Below are 24,720 nucleotides of genomic sequence, written 5' to 3'. Positions count from 1 at the left end.
AGGGTGTTGTCAGCTTTCACCTTTGAAAAGCTTAGCTCCGGTTGCCTTTTTCCTGGTTTTGTCATTGCAGGGGTCTGTGAAAGGTGCCAAAATTAAGACCTTCCTATTATTTTGAAAAATGGTGGGGGAACCTGGGTGGCTCAGTCAGTTAAGCATCTGATTCTTGATTTCGGCTCAGGTCATGATCTCATGGCTTCTGAGATCAAGCCCCTTGTCGGGTTCTGCGCTGACAGCAAGCAGCCTGCTCGGGATTCTCTCTCTCCTTCTCTCTGCCCCTCCTCTGCTCCTTCTCTCTCTCCCTCCCTCTCTCTCAAAAATAAATAGACATTAATTTTTTTTTAATATTTTCATGGTGAATCTTCAGGCATGAATGAATGGGCCACCTGGCCAGAAACGAGGACACAGTGGCACTCGAAACTTTCCCGAGAGGAAAAGACTCAGAGTTCCGGTGGTCAGTTTCCTCAGTGTTCTGTGATTCTTCTTTGCTTGGGAATGTGAAGTCAAAATATTTCGATAGATAGTGTCTATGAGGAGAGGTTTAGCTCTTGAAAAGGAAGGTCCAGGAAAATGTGATAAATACAACAAGTTATCATATCGTTATAATGCCTGATGTTGTAAACTCAGGGAGAGCCGTTCCAACTCGGGCTGTTTGAGCAGTAAGAAGGGACGTTTTAACGCCCTTCCTCGTAGCAGGCGTGACGTGGACGGAACAGGGCAACTCCAGGGCTGTAGCCTTTCCAAGAGCCCCCTCGCCAAGGGCATCCAGTTAACCCCTTTCGTCCTAATTAGTGGCAGCAATTGAGATCCACCTGACCCATCGTTGACCTCCGTTTTTGTAAACTTGTTTGGAATTTAATCTTGTAGGTTGCTCACACGGAACACTGGGAGTCAGGATCTGATGTTTAACTTATGGAAGTACAGCACAGCCCGGGGTCCACTGCCCCCCTCGCTTGCCCCCCTCGCCACGCCTGGAATCCACCCTCCTCCCCGCCTCCTGTGCCGTCTCTTATTGGAGTAGTTCACGGCTCGTAACCACGGGGACCTTTAGGGCATGCTCAGGTTTCGTGATGTCCCTGCTAAAGCTTTGCACCAGTTCCCGTCCTGACCTGTGGCCCTGACCCTGCACCACAGTGACCCCTGCCCTTACCTTGACCTCATCCCCTCCGCATTTGCTCGTGGACCAAGCAGCCCGCTCACCCCCATCCCCACCCCCCGCCCTTGGGCCCTGAGCCCGCAGAGCATACTCCGGAGTCTGCTCAGTTGGCCTTGTCCTGTGGGCACCAGCCAGCTGTCCCTCAGCGGGCCTGTCCTGGCTTCCAAACTCACACAGCCTCCTGCCGTACACCCCCAGCATGTAAACCTCTGCTCCTCGATTCAGAGCCCTGCCGTGGTCTGAAATTGTCCTGTTCACTTATCGACCTGCTTGCTTAGGGTCGGCACTGCCGTAGAGGAGAAGCTCCATGCAAGTCAGGGACGGCGGCCGGGTCTCCCTGGGGTCCCCCACTGGGTTTGGTGCCCAGAAGAGCGCTCGCTTTTAAAAGATTCTGTGGACACATTTAAAATATGTACAATTCATTAATCAGCTCACTGATTAATTAGATGCAAGGACTATTAAGCTGGTGCATCTCCTTGCATCTATATTTCATTTTCCGTATCTACTAATGGTTTTTGATTGAAACTACTGTATTTGTTGCTCTGCTCATAATTACATATGCCTTTGAAATTTGGTGACGTCTGTAACAATTCATAACGTATGTTACCTTTGTTAATGACCTCTGATTTGATTCAACTAGCTTTTCCTAAGCCTGGCTTTGATAATTCTGGGGCTGAAACAAAGGTATTTCTGTTCTCTAATGATTTTGTAAGATGCTCTCCCCGTGTTCACACAGTTTGATCTAAACAAGAAAAAATGGGTTTAGATATAGTTCAAAACAAAATATTACTTAGTTCTATTAATCATATCTTGAACGTTTTGTCTTAATTGTCTGCTCTAAGGAGACGTAGTTCAGCCATTTATTTGTTGTGTGTTTAAGCCTTGTGTGTGCCAGGCACCGCCCAGCTGCTATGGAAGATCCCGGAAGACCCCAGGGAAGGGAAGCGGTCTGAGGCCTGGGCCCTCAGGATCCCACAGGAGCCGAGAGTCTGTGCACCAAGGACTGTGTAGGGGGCATCTCCACGTGAGACCTGCCAAGTGCTGGGAGCAGACCTAGACTTCCTGGCTGACGCTGTTGGGGGGGGGGGGCCTGAAGGATAACGTGGCCACTGGGGAGGCCACGTGGCTGGAGTCTGACCGGTGGAGCTGAGGACAGACGCTCTGGACAGGAGGGGTGAAAAGGCAGAGGCCCAGAGAGCAGCATGGCCTGTTTGGGGACAAGAAAAGGCCTGTTTCAGGGGACGCAGGGTGCACGGGAGAGGCCTGCCCCGTGGGAACGTGGCAGGCAGGCCACACAGCTCGTGCATAAGCAGCAGTTAGTGGGCAGCCACGGAGCACTCTTGGTCAGAAAAGCGTTGGGGTCGGAGCTCTGCCCCGGGGAGGCCTGTGCACTCACGACGTGGACGTGAACGTGGCAGAAACTGAGCTGAGCTGGTCCCTGACCGAGGGTTGGTCTGACTGCACGTCGGCCAGTGCATCTGTGCTGTGACCGTGCTTCCTCGCCAGCCTTACAGCAATGCGGATGTAGGTGATGAGCCTTAGATCAGCGAGGACCCCCGTGCCCGGGGCAGCGAGGATCTGGGGTGCGCCCCGAGCCCTGGCTTCTGGGCCCCTCGGCCGGTGTTTTCTTCTGTCTCCCGAGTCGTCAGGCCAGATGTGCCTCGTCTGAAACTTGGCAGGGAATTTGGGGCTACACAGGAAGTAAGGGTGCAGATGCTTGGACATTGCGTGTGGACAGCAGCAGCACAGGCAGAAGGGGAAGCGGTGGACAGAGCTCGGGGGCGGATGCTGAGGTCGGGGGCCCAGGGCAGGGGAAGCTCAGAATGCGAGTTGCTCCAGGACCGAAGGGCACCGGCAGGTCAAGGGCTGGGAGAACGTCAAGGCGGGGCCATGCCTTTACGTGCCGGTCCTCGGCCGGCCCTGGCCTTGGCTCATCACCAGCCCTGTTGGGAGGGAGCCTGCTCCAGGAAGCCTTGCGGACCGCAGTTCTGCACACCCTGGCTTTTCCCCGTGGAACTGTGTGTCCCGCCTCTTTCCTCCCCCAGAGTCCACCAGTCTGCAAGCAGGAGCAGGGAGAGCGCGTAGGAGACGCACAGGAACGGATGGGGGTCCCACTCTGCCGGGAGGCCGGTCTGCGGCCAGCTCCTCGGCCTCCCGGACACCCCAAGCCTCTTCTCTACCCCAGTCAGGTGCTCACCTGTTCTCCACTTGCCCGAGGCCCTGTCTGCCTGGGGATCAGTCATCCTACCTGCCAGCGCTGCTCTTTCCAGACTTCCCTCCATCCCCTCCTGCCCACCCCCCCCCCCCCCCCCCGCCGGCTCAGGCCAGATCTTACCCCACACACACAGCAACCCGGTCCCGTGACCCACCGAGGTCCGAGGTCTTACTCACATAAGCCCTCTCTGATGGCTAAATCCAGAGACGTCCACGCTGAGGCTGGAGGGGCACCCCTCTAGCGCTGCAGTGTCAACATCGCGTGGAGTTCTGCTGGCGGACCCTGTAGCTCTCTCTGCTGTTACGGGTTTCGTCCTCACACTTCACTGTCTTTGTCTTCTCAAAACAGACCCCTCCACGCCCACAGGAGACTGGCTTTCCTAGGGAAAGATGAGCAAAGCAGGGAGCTGCTGTTTGAAATGCGGGACTTTTCTTTGGGAGTCGAGGAGAAGGCCCCTCGGGAACCCCGTCCTGATCGAACCCTGGCACGGCACGGGCTCCACGCCAGGCCTCCGTGCCGGCCTCCGGGGTGAAGGGCACTGTCAGAGAGGGCTACCTGCAAGGCGTCGTCCAGTATCCATTCTACAGAAAAGCTCGCAAAGGCTCTCCGTGCAGCTCGTAGGTGAACCCTCTGAAATGGATCTCCAGCAAGATCACAACGTGGGAAGCTCGCTTTCATTCCTCGTCGTCTTCCCAAAGTCTTTTGTCTTTGTTTTTACTCTTTGTTATTTTACATTGCCACGAAAAACAATTAAATATAGATTTTTACAACCTCACCACAATGCTTTACGGCATCGTACAGATTCGCATCTTGCCCGGTGCCTGAGGGCCGGGCACTTGGTGCTGAGGCAAGCCCGGTGCCTCATTTGCCGCTGTGCGTGGCCGCTCGTCGCAGGACACATCGTACTAACAGTTATTGGGTCTCGTACGTGGACCGGCTCGTGTGGCTCTATCAAGTCTGCTCTGTAAACCCTCTGATTACCTTGTAAAATTACCCTAAGTGATTATGTGCATACATACCGAAAACTGACTTCCGTCTAATTAGGAAAATGACGCAAGTCTGGAGACACGTCAGGCTTTCACGGTAAAAGAGCGCTCGTGATGTTTCTCCTCTTTCCACTCCCCCTCCTCTCACCAAATGCTGTTGGTTATCTCCCTCGTGTAAGTTTTCTGAAATATTCACCCTTTAAAACCCATCCATCTGTCCTGTCGACCCATCAGCCAACAGAGGCAGGACAGGACTCTTCTGTGAACCTGCCCCACGTGTGCAACCCTACGGCGGCTGTGGGCCTGGGCGCTCACCCCCACCTCAGCCACCTCGGGGCGTGGGGGCCGGGAGGCACCTCCCCCCGCCTCTGCTGCACATGGGCGGGCATCCTGGCTCCGGCCCAGAGCACGGTTCTGTGTGGCCCCTGTTGTGGCTGTGCAATTCCAGCGGGTTTTCCCCAGAGGGACCACACAACCTCTGTTGTTTGGACGATGTCAGTGTTCTCTTGTCCTGGGTATTTGTCAGTCAGCAATTTAATGCATGGCCCGTGCGCTCCGGCTTCGTCCTTTAAGATCTGAGGCATTATTTGGTGCATTGCAGGTGCCTCTGTGAGTGTCTGTCATCCCTGGGAAGATGCGCATTTGAACCAGCAGGGAAAAAAATAGCATGATTGACGTGACTTTTGACATGATTTTTGTCAAGACGCAGGCGTGCCATTTGCTGGAGAACCTGTTCTAATGAATGCCTTTTACACTGGCGAGCTGTGCAGCCTTGCCATCCGTCCCTTTCCCCCCACCTTGATATCCAAACGCCAATCACCGGGAAGAAAATTATGCTACTGAATGAGGTAGTGTGCAATTTACCCCCTAGAAATGGAACGTTTACCGTAAGTGGTAAAGAAGGTGTTTTCTATACCTTGAGATAAGTTTGCATATAAATCTCCCTCTCCGTATTTCTAATTCACGGACACTGAATGCGTACCTTTGCGAGCCATCCTTTCGTATCACGAGAGCGTTAAAACACGTTTTCAAATTGCTTTTGTACACACGCGGTTAATAAGTTAGAGTACAGAGAGAGGTGTTTCCAGTTCACCCCTTCCCCGGGGGCTCCTCTGTCTCCAGTTCAAGGGGCGGCCGCCTCGCCGGCAGCAAGGGCCAGCCACTTCCCGAGGCCTTCATTACTGCATTCCAATAAAGGGTGGTTTTTTCTTTTGCCACCTTTTCTCTCTATTGGCTCGGGATTTGTGTCTTAATCAAAGTGTGCAAGAAATGTGCTTAATCGTCAGACACGGTGACACTTTTACGTGGTGCTCCAGTTAATTAATGCGGAATTGCTGCGGAATGTTGCAGAAAAACTCGTGATTTTCCATTTACATCAAATGAGTTTGCTGTGATTAATGTTATCATAGGAAATACCAAAGGAATTAATAATGATTAGGCCATTACTTCCAAGTGGCACTGAAGACTGAGAGATCTTTACTCATTACAAGAGCTTTAAGAAAACCCACCACCGTTGGTTTCTGTGTTCTGATGTACAGGTTGGATGTGTTGGACTTGAACGGCGGGTCCCTACACTCGCCAAGTGACGTTCGCTTTTCAGTTCGTTCTTCTTCCGGAGCTTTTCAAATTTGGGTTCATGACGGGTTAAAATTTTTTTTCACTCTTTTTTTCTTTTTTTTGAGAGGTTAATGCTTCTAAACTTCACTTATTCATTCCCAAGAATGCTAAGTACAAATACAAATACGTATTCTGCACAAGGCCTCGAGTTATGTGATCGGGGGTAAGACCAAAGATAAACGTAGCATGGCCCCTCTCCTTGAAGAACCAGGGAAGGAAGCACCCGTATAAAAGCTCAGTTATGATCACGTGTTATCGAAGCTGTCCTGGAGACGCCCAGAGGCGTGAACAGGCCGGGGAGCTGGCGTTGGATCGTCTGAGAGGGCTTCATGGGAGCCACGAAATTTCAGCTGCTTCCGGAAATGAGGAGTTTGTCATATAGAAGAGAACAGAGGAGGTGCGGAGTTGAATGTGTCAGGGACAGGATGACCTCGAGTGTGTCTGGAGCACAGGGTGTGTGCGCAAACACGTGTGATGGGGAGGTAGCGAGGCCACGGGGCAGGCGTGAGCCACTCCTGCCCTTCACCCACGGAGGAAGCTCCAGCCAGGCTGTGCACGGGGGACCCCGCACGCTGTCTGCGCACCCGCCCGCTTCACGGCCAGCCCGGCAGGGCCCGGGTGTCGCGGCCGCGTGGGGGTGGACGCTGCGGACCTTAGCTTGCCGGGACTGCCCAGCTGCCGCCCTGGTGACGGCCTGTGGACAGCCAGCGGCGTCCTGAACCGCACTCTGGAAGCCAGCTGGCTGAAATGGGAAAGGAAACGCACTGTTAGCGTGATGGCCCTGCAGACGTGTGGTTTTGATGGTTTGGGGCCCTTTAGGCCTATTGAGAGCATCTGTGAACACGAGGCTGTGCCGGTGGAGACAGCCCGCTCGTCTTCCTGACTCAGGTGCCGCCCAGACGTTCGTGGCGCTCTGCTCCTTCTCGTAACATTGAGATCTTGGGTGGGAGTCGAGACCATCACTTTTCCTGCCCCCGGTCCCTCCCGTCTGGGACATCGTGGCTTCCTAGTCCTTCTGGGCAGAGGGCCGAGGGCAGTGTGGCTCCACCTGAGGAGAGGGCTCAAGTGCACGTCAGCAGGCTGTCGCCACAGCCCAGCTCTTTCCCAAGCGTGCACTTGGTCTGGGAGCTGTTGTGGAGCATTGGAAGTACCCTTTTTAAAAAATTTTTATTTCTTTTGAGAGAGAGAGAGAGAATGCATGCTAGCAGGGGAGAGAGGCAGAGGGGGAGAAAGAGAGAGGGAGACAGAATCCCTAGCAGGCTCCACACCGTCAGCACAAAGCCCGATGCAGGGCTCAATCCCATGACCTTGGGATGGTGACCCGAGCCGAAATCTGATGCTCAACTGACTGAGCCCCCCGGTGCCCCTGAAACCACCTTTAAACTGTGATTTCCCACAGCCTGGCCCCCGTGTTCTCTACAGAGGTGAGCCGGGCAGCCTTTGCCACAGGGAACATTAATTCCTGTCGTTTGGTGTTTTCCTGGGTCGCCCCCCCCACGCCCCCCTACAGTTCACCTCTTAGCGCCTGCACCTCCTAGGGGCCCCACGGGCCTGGTGACAGCACCGCTCTTGCCCTGCCTGTGGCTGCAGTGCCCTCCCCCCACTCCCGGGGGCACCCCCCAAAGCCTCCTCTCTCCCTTTGGAGCTCGGGCTCTCCTGGCCGCCGTGATGACTCTCCGTGTCTGCCCCTTCAGGCCTCCCTGTGCCCACAAGCTCCAGATGCCGCACGAATGTTTCTATTTGGACACCTCCCTGCCAAATACAGCCCAGCTTCCTTGCAGCCGGACTCGGCAACATGCCTGCTCCCCAGGTGCCCATTTCCATCGGTGACCAGAGCCCCAGGTCAACCCTCCCTCCCCTCTGCACCCACAATTCAGACCACAGGCTGGGCCTCTCTGCGAGGTAGGCATGCCTCCTCGTTACCATGGTTACCGCCTGGTCCCTGGAGGCCTCCTCGCGTAGCCTGGTGATATGCAGACAGCCCACGCCAGCCTGCCCATCCAGACCTTTCGGGGCTGTGATTTCATCTCGGGAGTTAGGAGGCAGGGAGAATCCGTGGACAAACCCAGAAAGGAGAGTGGGCACTCAGACACGGTGGCCAAGAGAAGGCCTTCCGCTTCCTCACACAGCTTCTCTGGGGGCAGCGCAGACTCGTAACTTGGCCTGGATCAGAAGCTTCCACAAGCACAGATTGAAAAGGAAATCTTCTGTGACCTTTGGGACAGGCAGGCGTCTTCTTTCTTCTCTGGAAGCTTCCACTGAGCTGAGGAGAGAGCCCATCTCCACTGGACCACCCCACAGAGGTATGTGGGAGACTGTCCCTGCTCGTCGGAGCTCCCCAGGACATGAGATGAGCTCCCACACGTCCAGATGACAAGTATCCACTTGGGTTTTGCCTCCCTTACCTTCTCCGCTGTGTGCGTGGAGATACGGGGACACCAGGAATTCGGTTGCAAAACAACAAAACTATGTGTAGTGTGCACCACGGGGCTCTAGACGCACCGGTGGCTCCTTCCCTGTGCTGCTGCCCCCGGAGGTGCAGAGCAGGAGAGCTGGGGTTCCCCGGCCTCCGCGTGCCAGGAAAACGGAAGACCAAAGATGCAAAAGAAGACGCCCTTCCCCAGAGTTGGAACCCTTGTTGGGCTCTGCCCGTCTCCACCCCTGAGATCCCAGGCATCTGGGAAAGCAGAACATCTGAAAAGCGGAACGTACCGGTCCCCATCCTCACGAGCAGCACTGAACCCCCGGAAGCCTGTGGAAACTCTGGGCGGCAACACCCCCCCCCCCACACTGGGCTGATGTGGCGGCCACGTGCTCCCCATCGATCAGTCACGCTTTACTTATCCCCCTGTGGGAGGATTAGTGGTCGGCATTCTGGAGCGTGGCCGAAACGCCCACCGGGCGCGCTGGGCAGTGAGTGGAATGTGGACCGTGCAGGGAAGTTCTCGACTCCCAGAGTTGGCTGTGGAGGGTTCTGCTGGAGGGCCGGGCCAGGCTGCCTCTTCTCACCATTAAATTAAGTGGTGTAAGGGAGGCAGAGGCACTTGGTAAAGCCTGAAATGCCACGCACCTGTCTTTACTACTGGCTCGGAGGTGGGACCCTCACAACCCACAGGCGGGCCTGGCGGTGGGCCCCACACCCTTGCCCACGGCGAAAGCAGCCGGGCGCCCCGGGAGTGGTCACGCCTGTGGGGAACGCGGGACTCACCGCGTGTGAGAGGCGTTCAAAGCACGTGCTCTGAGCAGCGTTGCCCCAAAACCGTGCAGGGAGGGACAGGTGGGGCGAGGCGCCGCCCCGGGGACCACGCCCGCAGCCCGGCCCTGCGCTCCGCCCGCTCACGTCTCCTCCAGGTGGCTTCGCCTCCCACCAGCCCTGGGTGCTGCTGGCCGCTAGACCTCGAAACACGGAGGGCCGGCTGGGCTTTGGGGCTTTGGCCGAGGGAGCTGTGAGGGCCCTTTATGGCCGTATGCCTATCTTCACTCCTCTTCACCTTTATTTCCCCTGATGATTCGTCCCCGGGTCAGTCGTCTTCCGTTACAGAAGACCAGCCGGACACTGTTTTGAGTTTCTGCTCTCCTACTCGTTTATTTTCCCGCTCGCTCTCTCTTTCCGGCAGCTTTATTGAGCGTACCGTGAACAGCATGTAGTTAATGGTCACTCTGGGAGCCAGTAAGCACCCTTCTCCACCTGAGGTGTGTTTGGCCCTTGAGGGAGGGTGCCCGCAGCTCCCCGGCCGGAGCCTCCAATTACAGCTTGCCAAGGTCTAAGCACAGGAGCGGCCAGTGTTACTTACGAATCCCGACTACACGGACGAGGCAGAGGCGTCGTCTGCGTTCAGGGGCCAAGCCCTGCGGCCTCGGGGGCCCAAGCAACTTCTGGGGACTCACGGGAAGCTGGCAGAGGGCACAGCCACCCGGCAGTTACGACTGACCAAGCGCCTGCCCTCTGGGTGATGTCGTGTGGACCAGGATACTCTGCTGAACCCGAACCCTCCACGGCCGTGGGATGAACGGGGGACGCTGTGCTGTGGCCCTTGTCCTTGCTGGCGGGGCCGGAGACCCGACGCTCAGTGACGAGGAACAGCCCTGGTAGAGCGAGCTCGGCGCCTTGTCTGCTCTTACCCACCAGCGTAACTGCACGTCCTCTCCTAACCGCCAGAATCTGTGAGTGTGTGACCTTCCGTGGCAAACGGGACTTCGCAGATGAGATCGTTAAGGGCCTTGAGAGGGGAGATTGTCCGCACAGACCCAGAGTTCACAGAGGTCCGTCAGGTGGACAGAAGGCACAGTCCGTGGGAGACGGGACCGGGAGGGAGGCACAGGGAGATGCGGCTTTGCTGGCTTTGAAGCTGGAGGAAGGGCCACACCCGAGTGGTGCGGGAAGGGTCTGGAAGAGGGAAAGGCTCTCCCTGGAGCCTCCGGGGGAGCCAGCCCCACCAACACCTGCAGACCAGGTTGGTGGGGATTTGTTGCCTCGGTCACAGAAGGACAAGACCCATCCAAACACAGGCCTTTTTAGAATTCAGTTCTTTTAAAACTATGATCAATGATGATGATGGTGGTGGGGAGCAGAAAGAGGAAAAGGAGGAGAAAAGGGACCAAAGCAGGACCTTTTTCCTCCGTGGGAAGGCATGTAAGCCAGGGACAGGGGTCTGCTGGGAGAGAGCCTGTGTTCAGAGTCCCTTCTGGAGGTTTTCTAGACTGTAAACCTCACTTCCTGATGCGGCAGCTTAGCCGGGAGAGCCCCAGGGCGGGAGTCAGACCCTGTGGGGTAAAGCGTGGTCCTCCTGTGACTGGGTGTGACCCGAGCCCCCCGACTGGGTGCCCACGTGGGTGAGGCCACGGGGCCAGTGTCCCCACGCATGGGTCAGTGAGGGCTGGCTCCTAGGGCACACGGGAGGAATGGGAGGTTCTGGGGGGCCCGGGGGTTAATGGACGGTCCGTGATCTTCCTTTAGACACATTCTGGGAAACACACTGTAACTGTTCGGTAACGGCAGGGGCTGTTTGTAAAGCAAGGGGGTCTTTGGAAAGTCTTAGGTTATTTGGGCATCGGGATGCTGCGTTGGGTGTAAGTAGAGAGTGGCAGTAATTTGGGAAAGAGGGAGATGGAGAAGCCATGCCTGTCTGGGACCAGGACCCTTGTCAGGCTCTGACTGTGCCTGGCCCACAGGGTAGTTGAGGGTGGGTAGGTGTTGGGTGTGTAGAGAAGAAGTACCCAGAACTTTCCGTCGGGGCTGACTTTGGTCTGAACACCGGCCTCGGCACTTCGAGCGTGTGAACTTGGGGAAGCCACATGTACTTTCTGGTACTTTCTTCAGGTTCTTCACGGTGAAGTGTCTGTACACGTTGTAGTCCAGCCAGTCCCGGCCACGGTCGATTGCGAGATGATCGTTACTTTATTTATCATCAAGAAAGAAATTGCTCCAATGGCCATAACCTGTCTCGCCATTGGCAGTGTGATGCACATTCACTCCAGAGATGCTGAAATGTGGAGAGCCGTGTGTCTTGGGATCAGTGGACTATAGCGATGCCCGCCTCACACGGAATGCCAGCTCTTTCCAGTCTCTCTTACACAGACCTTCCTCTTCACCCGTTCTCACGCCCCCTCCGCCCGTCACTTTCTGGAATGTCACCTGCAGACGGGGTCACTGTATGCCCCAGTCTGGCTGGGGCAGCACTGGCTTATGCTGGCGTCCACTCTCAAAGCTTCCGTCTCTGGAAGGTGCGTGATATTGTGGCCCTATTTGCGGCGAACAGATGCCAGGAAACCGAATCCCACGCCCACCATGTGGCTGAGAAATGGGCGAGAGGAGGGTGGGTATGTATACAGATCGTGGTTGCCCCTGGAGCCCCTCGAGGGCAAGAACGGGACCAGGGACTGTGTGCCTGCAGGAGCCCCAGTCAGCTCGCCAGCTCTGCCTCGGGCTGTTGTCAATGGCGGCGACAGTGTTGGAGACGGGACGCCCACGGCCTTTCTGTGCCTGCACCCTGCACCGTGGCCTGCACAGGGTTACCGGATGGACCGTTTGACCACATTAACTGATCGTTACGGTGGAAAGCTTCAGATTTAATCACTTTAAATGCAAATGGATGAGTTCCCCTCAAGCTCAAAGTGTCCTCCAGTTTTCCTGTCTTGACCAGTTCAAGTGATCCTGTTGCTTTTTCTAGTGGCCGAGAAGCAAAATGTTAGACCCCAAAGCATCTTCATATCTTAGTCGCCACCCAACCCAGCAGTTCCACCTCTTGCCACGCTTAGGAATTACCTGGGAGGACTTTTAAAATACTGGAACCCAGGGCCCAGCCCCTGACTAATAAACCAGACTTCTGGCGGGGGGGGGGTCCGGCTCTGTGCCCCGAAACCACGCGCCCCAGGACAAGAGCCCCTGTCTGGTCCGGTGTCCTTACAGAAAGGAGTTATGTCGAGGGCCCGCGAGCTTGGACGCAGGGGCTGGGGAGCCAGACTGAGCTCCCAGCGCTGCTCCCCGCGCCCCCCACGGTATGCGGGGCACACACGGCTGAGTCCCACAGGGGAGAGAAGACCACAGGTCGACCCTCAACAGCGTCTTACAGGTAAGAAGTAACATGTGTTGGGAATAGTTTTCATCTAAAAAATATATATTGTCTGAACTTAACTAGGGCGCGTGACATAAAGATGGGATTTAATGATAGAAATTACGTTTCATCCATGTAATGGTCACCGTTCTTAAACTTGAAAGGTAAATGCTCTTAGTGACTAGTCAGTCAGCACTGGTTTGGCATCTCCGGTCCGGACTTTCTCTGCTGGCACAGAAGTGCCATGGTGCTAACTAAGTGAGGTAGGCTAGCTGTGGAGAGGTGTCGCTGTGCTTTGGGGACGAGTGTGGGCCTGACCCAGGTCTCCGTTATCGGGACTCATGTTCCAAGTGTGGACAGTTTCTGTCGGGGCCACGTCGGTGTCGCAGGGATCCTTTATGTCTGCGGAACACGTTCTAGAGAAAATGTTAAGTAATTAAACCCAAGCTAATGGACTATTTCGCGACTGAACTGATGTCTATAACACATACCCGCTATAACTCTGTTTAAGAACGGAGTCTTAACCACGGCATATTTTCTGCTTAAAGAGAAATCATAAAACTGAATCAGTTCTTAATTATTTCAGTCCTAGATCGCAGGGATGCACTCACTAAAACACCTGCTGTCCCTAGTGACAATACTCCCCGAATTAACTCTTCCCACATGATGGAATCGTCTGATTCCCCCACTGGACCGCACAGCGGGAACAGCATGCTGTCGGTGGTCACGCTGCCCACGTGGTCACACGACACATTCCCAAGACTGTAGGAGGGGAGGGTGAGTACTGAGCGCTGTGTGCCCAGCACTGCACCAAGTGTTTGCTATTTAATTCATTTATCCCCATGCCTTCTTATGACATGGGAAGGCCATCCCCAGCTTTGAGACAGGAAAACTGTGGAAGGAACAGTTTAATAATATATCAGCATCACGTGGCCAAGAGGGTTGCTTATCACCATTTCAAGGGCCACACACTAATGCCCAAGGTCTTTCAAACGGTGGGACATGGGGCCGAGAACGGCAGAAGGTCTGTGTGACTCCATAGTCAATGCAATAACGTCCCCACACTGGATAATAGTAAATTCTCCAGAAACAGGGTCTACGAGCTTGGCCCTCGTAAACCCTTTTGGGCTGTGGTTGGGATGAGTCCTGTTGCTTCCTCTCGAACTTGTCCCATGACATCTGTAAGTGGGGACAGGTATCGGGAGCTGTCAACGCTGCAGCCATTGCCCTCTGAAACCCTTCCAGAGGGTCCTTTCTTTACTCTGCCAGCATATATCTATTGACTTCCTACTATGTGCAGGCAGCACTGGACTCCGACACACAGAGATCGATCAAAAGGCAAGGCCCTGAGTTCAGGGCTGTTACTCTTGAGACACATAAAATAATCCACACATCAGGGGCGCCTGGGTGGCTCGGTCGGTTAAGCATCCGACTTCAGCCCAGGTCATGATCTCACGGTTTGTGGGTTCGAGCCCCGTGTTGGGCTCTGTGTGGATGGCTCGGAGCCTGGAGCCTGCTTCGGACTCTGTCTCTGCTCCTTCTCTGCTCGTGCTCTGTCTCCCTTTCTCTCAAAAATGAGTACACATTTAAAAAATTAAAAAAAATAAAATGATCCACATATCAAATATTTCCCAAAACTTAAAGTAAACACCCCTGAGCTTCAACATTTCATCAGCATGGCCTCTGATTTCAAATGTCAAAACTTATTATTGAAAATAAACCTGCTGGTGACGGAGCTGAAAAATTCTACCATTACTCTGTGCACCTGAGCATTACTGCATTAAAATCAACACCAAAAAACTGGAAATTGGAAGGGAATGGTCTTCCTACTCTTAAATGTGGACTTTAAAAAAATGTAACTGCAGTATAGTTTCCATACAGCCTGGTGTTAGTTTCAGGTGTGCAACGTAGTGACTCAACACTTCATACGACACGCGGTCTCATCACAAGCGAATCGGTAGTCCCCATCACCTGCTTCCCCACCCCCTACCCACCTCCCTCTGGTGGCCCTCAGTGTGTCTGTTCTCTGTAGTGAAGAGTCTATTTCTTGGTTTGTCTCTCTCTCTCTTTTTTTTTCCTTTTCCTCGTTGGTTTTTTTTCTCAAATTCCACATGTGAGTGAAATCATAGGGTTTTTGTATTTCTCTAACTTACTAAATGTGTACATTTCAATTCAGACCTCATGCTACTAACACCATGATTTCCCATCACAACCAGAAAACAGAAATATTTTTGGTTGTTTATGCTGATCCACAAACAGATTTTCAAGCATGTTGTTTCTTCCCTCTCAAGTACCAAGAAAAATAGAAGACCTTGTGATTTTTTTTTTTAAAGTAAGTGATCCACTTTTTTTTCCTCCTTAATTTACTTAAACTGTTTCACAAAATCCTCCCGTGTGTCGGGTGCCTACGGGGGCAGGCGGAAGGCTCTGGAATCCCCGCACTCAGTGTCTGCCCCAACGTGTGTGCACCGCAGGGCAGCAGGGCCTCTTTGTCAGGAATAAGAAGGTCCAATTACAAGGGGCGCCTGTGGATTCGTCGTTCCACAGGACCTGGGATGCCCCAGATTTGGCGGTACTCGGGGTGTCCATGCTGACACAGGTTTCATCGGTGAACCTGGCAAGGGAGGGGGCGGGCAGGGCGCAGCCTAGCGGCCCCTGTGAGTGGGAGCCCCCCCCCCCCCCCGTGAGGTCTGGCCCCCCTGGCCGTTCCTCAGCAAGAAGCCTGTTAAGGTGGCGTGACCAGAATGGCGTAACCTACCCTTCGTGTCTCCCCTTAGTAATTTCCTACCCATTTACCCCCTGTCTCTGCCCTCGGCTGTAAGTCCCCAGATGTCTTGGCCACCTTCAGAGTTCACCCTGGCCTCTCTCCCCTAATGCGGCGGTCTTGGCGTCCATCTCAGTAGTCCCAGACAAGATCTTCCTTACCGTTTCGACAAATGTCACGGTAAAATTTTTCTTTCGCAGCAATCCTCAACACGGTCTCTAGGACTTTGTCATCTTGAACACTGAAAGCCTGTCCCCATTCAACGCTAGCTCCGCATTCCCCTCCCTCGCAGCCCCTGGCTGCACGGTTCCACCATCTCTCTCTGTGGATTGGACGACTCTCAGCCCCTCGTATCGGTGGGATTATACGGTGGTTGCCCTTTGGCATCTGGTCCAGTTCCCTCAGCACGTCGTCCTCAAGGCATTTCACTGCATGTGTGGAGCAACCACAGGTAGTTTATCCGTTCGTCTTTCATGAACACTTGGGTTCCTTCCACCGCTTGGCTGTCGTGAACGGTGCTGCTGTGAACACGTGTGTACAAATATCTTTTTGAGTCCGTGCTTTCAATTCTTTCGAGTATATACTCGGAAGTATAGTTGCCGGATCGTATGGCAGTGAGTTTAATCTGGCGGGGGTGGGGGGCCGCCACCGTGTTCCCACAGCAGCTGTACCATTTTGCGCTCTGACCAGCAGTGCGCCGGGGGTCCGGTCTCTCCACATCTTTGCCAACGCGCGCTTTGTTCTGGGTTTTGTGGGGTTTTTAAAATAATATGTGTCCTCAGGGGTATCTCATCGTGCTTATGATTTGCATTTCCCCGATGACTGTTGACGTCGAGCATCTTCTCATGTGTTTTTCTTTTTTTTTTTTTTTTAAATTTTTTTTTTTTTTCAACGTTTATTTATTTTTGGGACAGAGAGAGACAGTGCATGAACGGGGGAGGGGCAGAGAGAGAGAGGGAGACACAGAATCGGAAACAGGCTCCAGGCTCTGAGCCATCAGCCCAGAGCCCGACGCGGGGCTCGAACTCACGGACCGCGAGATCGTGACCTGGCTGAAGTCGGACGCTTAACCGACTGCGCCACCCAGGCGCCCCTCTCATGTGTTTTTCGACGTTTGTATATCTTTGGAGAAATGTCTACTCAAATCCTTTGCCCGTTTTTTAAATTGAATCGTTTGGTCTTATTGGTTGTTGAGTCTGTGAGTCTTTATATATTCTGTATATTAATCCTTTATAAGACACATGACTTGAAAATATTTTCTCCCATTCTGTGTGCTGCCTTTTCACTTCCTTGATAATGTTCTTTGATGCACGGAAGATCTTAAATTTGATGAAGCCCAGTTTACTTATTTATTCTTTTGTTACCTGTGCTTTTGGTGTCCTATGCAAGGACACCTCCCTGTTTTCTTTTCCTCCTCCTATGTTTTCTTTTCAGAGTTATAATTTTGCCTCTTACATTTGGGTCTTTGATCCGTTTGGGGTTCGTTTTTTAACATAGTGTAAGGTATAGGTCCAGCTTTATTCTTTTATATGTGGATACACAGTTATTCCGGCACCATTTATTGAAAAGGTTGCCCTTTCCTCATTGAGTGATCTTGGCAACCTTGTCAAAATCACTTGACATGTATGTGAGAATTTGTTTCTGAACTATATTATATTCCATTGTACTGTATGTCTGTCTTTATGCCAATCAATACCTGCCTGCTTTGATTAATGTTCCTTTTTAGTAGGTTTTGGTGATTTCAACTTTGTTCTTCTTTTCCAAGATTGTTTTGACCGTTCAGGATTCTCTGAGATCTTATATGAATTTTAGGATGGATTTTTTTCCTAAATGGCAGCGCTGCAAACAGTGAAGCAACTGCAAAAACATCATTGGGGATTTGACAGGGATTGATTGCATTGAATCTGTAGATTGCTTTGGGTGGGATTGACATCTCAATACTATTGACTGTTACTATCCATAAACATGGGACGTCTTTCCATTTATTTGGGTCTTCTTTTATTCTTTCAACAACGTTTTGTAGTGTTCCATGTCCAAGTATTTCACTTCTTTAGCTCAGTTTGTTGTTAAATATTTTATTCTTTTTGATGCTATTGTAAATGGAATTTTCTTAATTTCCTTTTCAGATTGCTCATTGTTAGTAGATAAAAACAACTCATTGTGCAGGATATATTTTGTGTCCTGCAATTTTGCTGAATCCATTCACTGGTTTTAACAGGTTTTTTTGTGTGTGTGGAATTTTTAGGGTTTTCTACATAGAGGATCATGTCATCTGCAAACAAATAATTTTACTTCTTGCTTTCCAATTTAGATGACTTTTTTCTTTTCTTTTTCCTTTTTTTCTTTTCTCTCTCTCTCTTTTTTTTTTTTTTTTTTTTTTTGCTTAATTGCTCTGGTTAATACTTGCAATACTGTGTTGAATAGAAGTGGCAAACACAGGCATTCTTGTCTTTTTCCTGCCTTGCAGGAAAAGCTCTCAGTCTTTCCCCATTGAGTATGATGTCTGCTGTGGGTTTTTTCTATGTGACCTTTATTATATGTGACCTTTAGTATGTGGCAGTATCCTTCTCTTCCTAGTTTGTTGAGTTTTTTTTAATCATGAAAAAGGTGTTGAATTTGTTGAATACTTTTTCTGCGTTAACTGAAATGATATGTCGAGTTTTTCTTACCCCTCTTCATTTTGTCACATTGATCGACTTTCACACGTTGGCCTGCCGAGAATAAGTCACGCTTGGTCATAACGTATAGTTTTTTAATAAACTGCTGAATTCTGTCTGCTGGTATTTTGTTGAGGAATTTCACATGAGTATTCATAAAGGATACTGACATATACTTTCTTTTTTTGTAGTGTCTTTATCTGGCTTTGGTATCAAGATAATGTCGGCCTCGTAGAATGAGTTAGAAAGTGTCCCCTTCTCAGTTTTTGGAAGAGTTTGGGAAGGATTGAGGTTACTTCTGCTTTAAATGTTTGGTAAGGGCTCCCGGGGGGCTCAGTCACTTAAGCGTCTGACTTTGGCTCAGGTCATGATACTGCAGTTCGTGGGTTCGAGCCCCATATTGGGCTCTGTGCTGACAGCTTGGAACCTGGAACCTGCTTCGGATTCTGTCTCTCTCTCTCTCTCTCTCTCTCTCTCTGCCCCTCCCCCACTTCTGCTCTGTCTCTCAAAAATGAATAAATGTTTAAAGAAATTAAATGGTGTAATTCACCCATGCAACCATCTGATTCAGGGATTTTGTTGTTTGTTTAGAGGTTTTTGATTACTGATTCAATCTCCTTGCTAGTTGTCGGTCTGTTCAGACTTTCTGTCTCTTCATGATTTAGTCTGGGAAGGTTGTATGTTTTTAGGAATTTGTGCGTTTCGTCTAGGTTTTCCAATTTGCTGGCATACGCTTGTTCATAGTATCCTCTTATGACACTTATTATTTCTTACCATACCTGTAAAGGCATCAAATATTACTATTTTAAAATATTACTTAGTCCATTTGCTTATTTTCAATTTTTCATCTGTGAGCATAAATATTTTTCTCTAGAGATTGTTCTGTTTCACCCTAATCTGATCCCGTTTTCGTCCTGTAAGTACACTTCCCTTCGGCTTTCTCGTCCTCTCCCTGCACGGTCTTTAGTTACAGGGTTCATCCATATGGATTGATACGCAAGTCCCAGGTGCCGAATGCAAGCATTTCTCGAGCGAACGGTTTGGACGCTCTGTTGCCCGGTGCAAAGTGAGCGGGAGTTGGTGTGGGAACGCCGGATGACGTGAGATCTAAAGATGCCTGGCATGGTTCTGGTCTCCCGCACTAGTGTCCTGTGGGCTCAAGGGTACGACACCCCCTAAGCTGCTTACTGACGCCCCGGCCTCTTGCCCCCGAGATGACAATACCCGACATGGCGTTCTGAGCGGCTGTGTGCTTGCCTCCCCCTTCCGTCAGGCGGGATCGCCCATCCCATGTTCTCTAGGGACCCTTATTGAAAAGCAGAACAGAGAAGTGCAGGTTTCCATGGCGGGCTGAGTCAGGTGTGCCAGCCAGGTGCATATTTAAATTCTCCTTTCAGTTCGTGGCGATCGAAACGTTCTTTTTGTGAATTCCTGACATGCATTCGTGACACAAATTCCAACCTGCAGGCCCAGGAGCCAGAATAAATCAGGCGCCATATATCAACATGTGTCCTCTGGGAAGGTAAGACTTTGATTAACCGCTGAAACAGTGACCCCTGACACTTGGCGACCGCCGTCGGCCCTTAATGCCCACGGCCTCGCCAGGGGCCGGGGCGGTCCGGCTCCGCCTTCCCCTGCCATCCCGCCGCCAGCCCTCGGGGCCGTGGGCCCCGTCACCGCTTTCGTGCATCACAGGCACGTCCTGGGCCGTGGCTGGACACGCGCTGCCGGCCCCGACGGGCACCGGCGGCCCCGACGAGCCGCCGTCGGCAGCCTCTCCCGGCACCGGCCCCCGTGGGCGTCCGTTTCTCGGGCAGGGCCCCAGCCCCTCGCAGCACGCGCTGCCCGCCCGAGCGGGCCCGCCAGCCCTGCTTCCGGCACTCCCGGTAGCATCCTCTCGCGGCCGCGGTGCCCACTCGCCACACGAGCCCGGGGAGGACGGGAGCTGCCGTGCCCGGCGCCGGTCCGGCCCCCGCCTGCGGCCACGTCCGCCCGGCTCCTGCCGATGGCGCGCGGCCGTGAACGCAGGGCTGCGCCTGCCGCCGTGACTCCACGGGGCCGCGCCCCGCGCTCGGAGAACCCGACGAGTGCCCGTAGCTTGCCACCCAGCGGTCCCCCCAGGTTTCTCACAAAATAGCTGCCAAGAGCTGTGCGCTGAGTGTCGGCGCGTGGGGAGAATCGCGCCATACGAACACCGGAGACGCGAGGTGGCGTTAGAGGCAACGCGCACGGGCCAAGGTGACCCGGCAGCTGGCGTGCTGATCAGGGAACACTTTTGTCAAAACTCACGTTTCCTTTCTGGTCTCCTGGGTTCCTGTTGACCCCTGACTCTCCTTAGAAACGTGCCAAGGCCACTTTTATTTATTTATTTAAAAAAAAATTTTTTTTTAACATTTTATTTATTTTTGAGACAGAGAGAGAGAGAGCATGAACAGGGGAGGGTCAGAGAAAGAGGGAAACACAGAATCCGAAACAGGCTCCAGGCTCTGAGCTCAGCACAGAGCCCAACGCGGGGCTCGAACCCACGGACCACGAGATCATGACCTGAGCCGAAGTTGGACGCCCAACCGACTGAGCCACCCAGGCGCCCCCCACGGCCACTTTTAGTTGCGAAAAATCGTGCCAGTTTTTAGACTGTCTCAGAGGTGCTATTTGGGATTCTGAACCGTGCAGAGCCCCCCTCATCAGCCCCCCAGCGAGCGGAGCTCAACACTGACCTTGCCCTCCCTTCTGTATTGGGCCCTGTGCTTAACACAACAATGATTAGGAGTTGTCTGAAGAAGGGATTTGATCCCAGCACCATTCCCGTCTGGAGCAGGGACACCCCCACCCCCACCCCCACTGTGGACCATCCAGAGCAGGGACCACTCCCCACCGTGGACCGTCCAGAGCAGGGACCCCCCCCCCACCCCACCACATACCGTCCAGAGCAGGGACCCCCTCCCCACCTTGCCATGTACTTTCTGGAGCAGGGACACTGCAGGACGAGAGTTCTTTTCCTCAAGGGATCTGAGCTGGGCTACTGGCGCTTTCCCGAGTTTTGCCTTTAGAGGAATTGAAACAGTTTAGGAATTACCGGCAGGGCCTCCGTGTCCGTTGCTTATATGCACTGGCAGCTCCCGCCAGGGAAGACGTGAGCCTGTCTCATGTTTCGCGACAGGTTCTCAGCTGCAAGGAATCTTAAGAATCACAAACCCAACTATCCCTCTGGCCGTTGTACTTAGAATTGCTTTTTCCCACCAAACCACTTACGGTCTGGCAAAGGTTTAGGGTGTCCGTGGCAAAAAGAGGTTGTTTAATCAGCAGTAACGCCGTGTGCCTGGATAGAAAATTCCGGAGCGTACCGAGTCACACCGGCTCATTTCTAGTTGCACGACAGAGCGGCATTTATACGTGCACTACACTTATGCACCAGAGTGGCCGCAATAAATCAACATTTCTGGAATATACCATCGGGGGTGGGCTTCTCACTGAAGAAAGAGGCTTGCTTGCGACGAGCCCACAGCGTGTCACCTCACCCCACCGCGGAGTGCGGGATGAACAGAGAAGCAGGAGAAACTCTCAAATTTTTGTATCGTAAATCCACTCCTTTGATGTATTATTCTTTTCCTTTATTTTAAAAGACAGCGTTGCAGAAATAGGTCGGAATTATGACTGAAAAACATACAGAATGTTTAAACACATTGCCTGACTGGGTTCCAAAGATGTGAGAAAGGAACCCCGAGGGTGACTAGGATGCCTTTGCTCTGCCCCCCTGACAGTCACACCTGCCAGGATGGGGTCCCCACAGCACCAGGGCCCCCAACTCTTCATTTCTGGTGATATCACCTCCCTGCCGACCCCGCTATCTAAAGGTCCTTTCGGCAGTTAGGAATAAAATAACAATTTAAGACCAACGCTGTCATGTTCACTTTTCGGCCCAGATACCGAAACTTGTTCTCCGTTGCTGGAGCTTGCACTGATATGACGTTTAAAAGAATAACTCTTTGAACTGCCTTTTAAGAGGCTTCTCTAGATGAAACTGGTCTCACATGCTTGTGTCCTCAAAGGGTGCACACGTCAAGGGAAAGCAGTGATTTCCGCTTCAGAGTGCCGGCCTTCCCAAACTTCCCCAGCCCCGCTTTCTTCTCTGCCCCTCAGTGACACCACGGCCCCCTCCCAGTCCTGTCTTTTACCTCCTCCTCCTCCCGGTAAATCTCGTCGGGCTGATCCCATGTGTGAGGACAGCTGCCCGGCCACCGCCGTGTCCCCTACTGTGTTGTGTATTCCTGACAGCACGTCCATCCTGGTGGGCCCTGGAGGATGTGGGACACCCTTCTGAGGACCTGCTGTGGCCTAGAAAACAGCAGAGCTAACAGAGAAGTCACAGAGGTAGAGAGACCCACGAGGACCAGCTGGTGCAGAGAGAGACGGTCCTGGTGAGGGCTGTGCACGCGAAAGGGTCCATTGCCCCGGGAGACCAGGGGCCCCACAGGGGTGTTCACAGGGGGCGGTGTCGCAGGAGACATACAAGATCGGACGGGCAGGACGATTCTTCATCTTCCTTCCAGCTTGGGTGTGTGCCCTGTGGGGACAGGAATCCAGGAGGGGTCCCTGGGACGTCCTAAAGGGCTCATGGGCAGTGGGGCCTGCAGATGCCAGACGGGGACCCCGGGTTGCGGTGCGGGGGCGCACGTAAACCCAGAAGGTAGGAAGACCCGCAAAGGAATCCATCTGCAGAGAGGTGGACAGGCCGTTGGAGGGGAGGGGCATCGGGACGTGCGTGCCCAGTGCTCACGCCCACATGTTCCCACTCAGCCTTCCCTGTGGCCCGAACAGGCGGCCGGCTCCGGAAGGGGACCTGTCTTGCTCTCCCATCCTCCCCTGGCTTTGTACGTGGGGCGGAGAGGCAGTCGGTGGCGGTCACATCCAGCAGCGCGCAGACAGGAGATCCGTTCACGTACCTAAAGGGGGGCGGCTGCGCACCTAACATCAGGTCTGCCTGCATCGTCGACACAGGAGACACAAGTGACCCAACCCGGGGAGAGGAGAGATGTTTTCAGAGCACGCAGGGATCTGGCTTTGAGTATCATCTTTCACGCGTGGGCAGTTGTAGCTTCTCGCCGATACTCTATTTCGGCGTTGGTGTCACTGCCTCCCCCCACCCCCACCCCGTCACACACGTGCCCCCCACGTCCCTGCCGCCTCCAGTTCTCTCGCTGTCTCCAGGCTTTGCTGGCCAGGCATTCAGCCTCAGATCTGCTGCGGGTGCAGAGCGAGGTCTGGGCGGCAGACACCCCCCAAGGGAGCTTCACGGACGGGCTCCTGCTGGCGCCACGTGCAGCCGGCCTTGACTCCCTGCCCAGGCTTTGGTTTTTGTTTTTCGGCGTGACCCTCGCCTCGCTGCAAGGCGAGCTGAGGCTGACGGAGAATGAGCGTAGCAGGCATATGGCAGCCGGCTCTTGGGCTTTGAAGAAATATGGCAGCAAATCACAAAACGAGACCCAATCTGGACAATGTAAAACGGGGCATCTGGAGAAATATAATCAGCCCCACAGATAGCCCGGATGAAAGTGGCGGCGGCGAGGTGAGCTGGCCAAGTATTTATCAGCAAGTCGGCTGTGAGGAGATGGGAGCCACTCCGGCCAGCATCTCATCAAGAGCTGTGTGCCGTTGGCTTCCCGTGCCAGACTCTGACTCCACCCGGGGCCGGGGGACGAGTGTGCGGGCCAGAGAGAACCGGGGGGGGGGGGGGGGGCGGAGATCGTAGGCAGGAAAGAGCGGGAAACGGGAGACTGCAAAAGGCAAACCTGAGATGTCATCTGGCCAAGCAGGACGGACAGAGTCAGCTGTGAGTCACGGACGGACAGCGTCTGAGGCCGTCAAATCTACCAGACTCAGCCTGTGGGCGTTTTTAATTCTGATTAAACAAGAGTCACATAACAATAAAGTGCATCTGTCTGTTGTCTGGCGTTAGAAGCAGCTCGTGTGACCGTAATTGAACCAGAGTGGAACCTGTAGGCGTGAGGAGCCAGGCTGGGTCCCTGTCTTCCTGAGCACGTCCGACATGGTTCTCCAGCATGGACGATCTCGGCTCAGGAGAGGAAACCAGTCCTCGTAGAACATGCACTGCCCCGGGAGGGAGCCTGTGGGTTTTGTTTGCTGATTTTGCAAACCCTCAGTAACACCTTAACCGTTAGGAGTAAAATTTTAGTCTCCTGAAAGATTAATCAAAAAAGTTTTACAGTAGTGGTTTCAGACAACAGGCCACCCTCCCTGAACTGGGTGATTCATCCCTGGATTAAAGAGAGTGAATGGAGGGGCGCCTGGTGGCTCAGTTGGTTAAGCATCCGACTCTCGGTTCTAGTTCAGATCGTGATCTCACGGCTCCTTCGTGGATTCGAGCCCCAGGTCAGGCTCTGCGCCGACAGTGTGGAACCTGCTTGGGGTTCTCTCTCTCTGCCCCTCCCCTATCTGCACCGTCCCTGTCTCTCTCAAAATAAATAAATATACTTGAAAAAAAAAAAAAGAATGCAATTGGAATGTGAGGTTGGCCAGCCTGGGGAGCAGGACCCGGGAGGGTCTTCTGTCCTAGGGGGCCTTCGGTTACCCACAGGTGCTCTCCAAGTGGGAGAGTGGCCACGGCATAAAATACAGCTGCGCAGGGTGAAATTAATCTACCTGGCAGAAAGTCAGGCACCCAGGAATATTCCTAATGAAGAATTGCGAGACCAGCTACGTGGAGGAAGATGGGACAGTTTTGGTTTTATATTTTATTTTATTTTATTTTATTTT

General features: G+C 53.2%; 1 protein-coding gene and 1 long non-coding RNA gene across 6 annotated transcripts in view; one reads left to right on the top strand and one right to left on the bottom strand.

Moving 5' to 3' along the window:
- The window catches only part of PTPRN2 (protein tyrosine phosphatase receptor type N2), an 805,581-nt gene that overhangs the window by 460,232 nt on the left and 320,629 nt on the right, over positions 1–24,720 (top strand). The gene's annotated exons all lie outside the window — the stretch shown is intronic.
- On the bottom strand, positions 1,990–3,747 carry LOC122488571. The gene is made up of 2 exons (XR_006298651.1): positions 3,545–3,747; positions 1,990–2,843 (listed from the first exon to the last, which is right to left on the bottom strand). It is a non-coding gene; the product is annotated as an uncharacterized LOC122488571 (long non-coding RNA).

Source organism: Prionailurus bengalensis, chromosome A2 (genome assembly GCF_016509475.1).
Source record: "Prionailurus bengalensis isolate Pbe53 chromosome A2, Fcat_Pben_1.1_paternal_pri, whole genome shotgun sequence".
NCBI lineage: Eukaryota > Metazoa > Chordata > Mammalia > Carnivora > Felidae > Prionailurus > Prionailurus bengalensis.
Note: the sequence above shows the minus strand (reverse complement) of the source record. Positions and strands in the feature narration are given on the sequence as shown.